This window comes from Eptesicus fuscus, chromosome 2, assembly GCF_027574615.1.
Source record: "Eptesicus fuscus isolate TK198812 chromosome 2, DD_ASM_mEF_20220401, whole genome shotgun sequence".
NCBI classification, from domain to species: Eukaryota; Metazoa; Chordata; class Mammalia; order Chiroptera; family Vespertilionidae; genus Eptesicus; species Eptesicus fuscus.
Window position 1 is genome coordinate 18,572,954 of NC_072474.1, and position 5,249 is coordinate 18,578,202.

The following is a 5,249-nucleotide window of genomic DNA, read 5'->3' on the forward strand; positions in this document are numbered from 1 at the left end:
CCTGCAACTTTATCTCAGCCACAGTACATAAACACACACTGAAGCATGAAACCTAAATATGCAAGTGGAATATCTTTTGTACAAAGGGGACACATTCTTGCAGTGATCATTTTGCCATTTCTTGCTCTGTATCTTTAAAATGACTTCCTCCAGATTCATATTCTTTTTAAAAAAATATTATTTTTATTGATATCAGAGAAGAAGGGAGAGGCAAAGAGAGATAGAAACATCAATGATGAGAGAATCATTGATCAGTTGCCTCCTGCACAATCCCCACTGGGGATTGAGCTCACAACCTGAGCATGTGCCCTGACAGGGAATCGAACCATGACCTCCTGATTCATAGGATAATGCTCAACCACTGAGCCACGCAGCTTGGGCCAGAGTCATATTCTTATCCACCTCTCTTCTACATGAGCTCCTTACATACTCAAAACAAACACTGGGATTAAAGGGAGTATTTAATGCTAATAAGAAAGTTGGGGCAGAAAAAGAATGGCAGGAACCTCTCGGGTCCTGCTCCCACAGCTCTACCGTGCACTACACTTCAACCAACTTCGCCACCATCTGCCACATGCTGCTTGGTTATTGACACCTTTGACCCTTTGCAAATACCCTCTAAGACAAATTCCCCACTTCTCTGACAACTTTCATTTGTCACCTCCATAGAACTCTGAATCAAAACTCACCTTCTCCAGCCCTGGCTGGTGTGGCTCATTGGTTAGGCATCGTTCCATGCACCAAGAGGGTGCCTGTTCGATTCCCGGTCAGGGCACATGCTTGGGTTGCTGACTTGATCCCCGGTTGGGGACACACAGGAGGCAGCCAATTGTTGTTTGGCTCTCACATCAATACTTCTCTCTCTCCCCCTCTAAAAATCAATTAAAAAATATTTTTAAACAAACAAACAAACAAAAAACTCACCTCCTCCAGAAAGGCTTTTCTGATTTAGTTGTCCCACCAACTCCTTTGACACATGGACACTCAATTAATAATAGAATACTTTGCCCTTCTTGATATGTAGCTTTATAAGTGAGGTAAAGTACATCTGATGTTAATTAGAGAGGTTAAATGCCTGTTATCATAGCAAGCAGATTAGTCTTAGATGGGTAATAACAGAATAGGACTGTATTTTGTGGCACTAAAGAAAATATTTGGAATTTAATAAGAACTACAAAGCACACAGCTAGTAGCCCTTTGTCAATATGTGGAATTCTGTGAGAGAAGAAAAAGTGAGTAGAAGAGATAGCATTGAACTGGGAGTCTGGAGACACAGTTCATTCAAATTGTTATGACTTGATGTTTGCCTAGTTTTTCTACATGATTAATGTGAATTCCTCAAAAATGAGCTTTGTGGTCCTCCTCCTCTCAACAGACATAATATCCCATATAATGCAAAGTTGAGTGATCATCTACATATACCAGGCGTTCACTAAGTATTTGTTAACATATATTTGCATATATGATTATGGCCAGAATCCGTTTCAGTGGTTTTAAAAGGAAATGGGTAGTTTGATCAATTTACACCTTGCAAAGCTTGGAAGAATTATGGAGACTACTTAGTCCGGAATTTTAATTTTACAGAGGGAGAGCATCAAATACTCCCTTTATAATGGCTTATTCAAGTGCATAGTGCCAATAAGTGACTCAGGTGTCATAAAGTCCAGGCTCTAGCATTCCTCTCAAGGTTCCCTTACAGAAAGTAAGGGGGGATCTGGTTCAAAAGCTCAATAGCATGACATAAAATCGTGAAACCACCAAGGCAAATTGCCACTTACAATGACATCATACTTTTTTTGCGTCTATTAGCAAAACTTTCTGCTTGATGTTTTTTCTTTACGGCCTAAATACTTTAAGATGTGTATTGTTTAGAACTGTATCTGGCCGAATACACTCAGGGGTCACCAAGTCAGAGTGATTTAAATGACAATGACATTTATTTTTCTCTCACTTAAAGAAATCTAGCACCGGAAGACCCAAAGCTGGTATGGGCCCTGTCCCCTGTGCTCCCTATTACATTTGGGTTCAAGGTTGCTCTAGTGCTCCATCCATCTACTCTGAATTCAGCCAGCAAGGAGATGGAGCAGAGAAAGGTCACACTCCTCTCTTTTAGAAGCTCTCTGGGAGGTCCCAAACAATTCTGCTTACTTCACCTTCACTAGAACCTAGCCATGTGGCCCCACCTGGCTGTAAGGTACCCTGGATGACTATGTGACCTGTTAAAATTTGGGTTCTTTTACTAAGCCTGAAGGAGAGAATGAATATGAGGAGTCACCAGCCTCCTTTTTCACAGAATTTCTGCTCAATAATTCCTTTCCCAATAAATTAAAATAATCCTATCTAATAAGAGAGTAATATGCAAATTGAACATCACTCCAACACACAAGATGGTTGCCCCTATTTGGTCAAAGATGGCTGCCCCCATGTAGACACAAGATGGCCACCACAAGATGGCCAGCAGGGGAGGGCAGTTGGGAGGAACCAGGCCTGCAAGGGAGGGCAGTTGTGGGAGACCAGGCCAACAGGGGAGGGCAGTTGGGAGGAACCAGGCCTGCAAGGGAGGGCAATTGGGGGCAATGAAGCCTGAAGGGGAGGGCAGTTAGGGGTGACCAGGCCAGCAGAGGAGGGAAGTTGGGGGCGACCGGGCCTGCAGGGAAGGGCAGTTAGGGGTGACAAGGCCTGCAGGGGAGGGCAGTTAGGGGCAAACAGGCTGTCAGGGGAGCAGTTAGGCATCAATCAGGATGGCAGGGGAGTGGTTAAGAGGTGATCAGGCTGGCAGGCAGAAGCGGTTAGGGGCAATCAGGAAGGCTGACAGGTGAGCAGTTGGGAGCCAGCTGTCCTGGATTGTGAGAAGGATGTCCGACTGCCCATTTAGACCTGATCCCAGTAGGATGAATTTCGTGCACCGGGCCTCTAGTGTTTTAATATTATGCAAATAATCCATCCAACTATTGAAATGAATGCTATGAGTTATATGGATAAAATAATATGAAACCACATAATAGCAACCATTTTAACCTTTTGCACTCGGATGGCGAGTGTGACTCGACACGGTTAGCATCGGTAGCAGCTCGTATGTCGAGCCACACTCGACACGTAGTTTCACCACAGGGGGGAAGGGGGATTTTTGTCTATTTTTCCAGTATCTTTTCTTGTTTTCATTAGCATGAAAGGACAAGTAAAATGTAAATGCCGTCTCAACTGATGCCACCACCTAAGCCAGTGATGGGCAACCTTTTGAGCTTGGTGTGTCAAACTTCGCCAAAAAACTGAGCATAACTCGGGTAGTGTGCCACTTTGAGGAAAAAACTAACTCCAAGACTCTAGTCGCAAATGTTTCATCCTCAGGAGCAGCAAATGTTTCATCCTTGGCATGCGGCCGCGTGTCATCAGAAATGGCTACGCGTGTCAGTGCTGACACGCGTGTCATAGGTTCGCCATCACTGACCTAAGCTTATCTTTTGCATAGGCAGCAATCTTGAGTAGGAGGGTCCAAGGCATGAGTCGCTGCATCATGCTTTTTTGAGCTTGCATCATCTTCCCTTGGTAAAGAACCTTCCTGATTTTTTTGTCTCCTAGGTTTGTTTAGGTTTCTATTAGCATATCACAGATGTTGTCATGACACAGGGTTTAGTTGGATGATTGGTTTGCCCCCTAGCAGTTGCACGTTCTGAGTGAATTTCCCCTCCTCAGGATGGATAAGTTTTCCAAAGACATAGAAAGCAGCGATGATGAATTTTACTTCGAAAACGAAGAGAAAAGTGAAAAATGTAATAGTGACGAAAGTGAGTTCTCCGAGGATGCGAGTGGAGATGATGAACAAATCGCTGGTCCTAGTGGAACTACAGAAAGGAAAAAGTCCCTTGCTTTGCCCAAAGATCTGGCTGAAAGTACTGACAGTGACAGTGACATTGAATTCATAAAGGCAAAATGAAGACGCACAATTGTTTATTCGAGTGAGAGTGATGGAGATATAGGTGATATCATTGAGAAATCGGGTATAAGACCCAGTGAAAGTTACGTTTCTAGGGGAAAGCAGGAAAAAGAAAAGTGGACACCTACATCTGTGAATAACAAAGAGCCTAGCAGAATCCCTTTCTCCACTGGTCAGTTACATGTTGGACCTCAAGTTCCTTCTGGATGTGCCACACCAATAGACTTTTTTCAGTTGTTTTTTACTGAGACGTTGATAAAAAATATAACGGATGAGACAAATGAGTATGCTAGGCATAAAATTAGCCAGAAAGAACTACCCCAGCGATCCACTTGGAATAATTGGAAAGATGTGACGATAGAGGAAATGAAGGTTTTTCTTGGTGTAATACTAAATATGGGTGTATTGAATCACCCCAACTTGCAGAGTTATTGGTCCATGGATTTTGAGTCTCATATACCATTTTTTCGATCTGTTTTCAAAAGAGAAAGGTTCTTGCAAATATTTTGGATGTTACACTTGAAAAACGACCAAAAGTCAAGTAAAAATTTGAGAACAAGAACCGAGAAGGTAAACTGCTTCTTGTCATACCTTGAAATGAAATTTAGGGAGAGATTCTGTCCTGGAAGAGAGATTGCTGTTGATGAGGCTGTTGTTGGTTTCAAGGAAAGATACACTTCATCACATATAATCCTAAAAAGCCAACAAAATGGGGTATTCATTTATATGTCCTCTCAGATTCAAAATGCGGTTACGTACATTCATTTGTCCCTTATTATGGAGGAATAACATCTGAAACGTTGGTGAGACCTGATCTCCCTTTTACTAGCAGAATAGTTTTAGAGCTTCATGAAAGATTGAAGAACTCAGTACCTGGTTCTCAAGGTTATCACTTCTTCACTGACAGTATTACACTAGTGTCACTCATGCAAAGGAATTCTTCAAGGAAAAAACACACTTGACAGGGACAATAATGCCCAATAGGAAAGATAATCCACCTGTTATCAAACATCCAAAGCTAATGAAAGGAGAGATAGTGGCTTTCAGGGATGAAAATGTAATGCTTCTTGCGTGGAAAGACAAGAGGATAGTCACAATGCTCAGTACATGGGACACTTCAGAGACTGAGTCTGTGGAAAGGAGAGTGCGTGGTGGTGGGAAGGAAATAGTTCTAAAACTCAAAGTCGTGACCAACTATACAAAGTTTATGGTGAGTGTTGATATAGCTGATCACTACACAGGCACATACTGTTTTATGAGGAAGACTATAAAATGGTGGCAAAAATTGTTTTTCTGGGGGCTTGAGGTCAGTGTT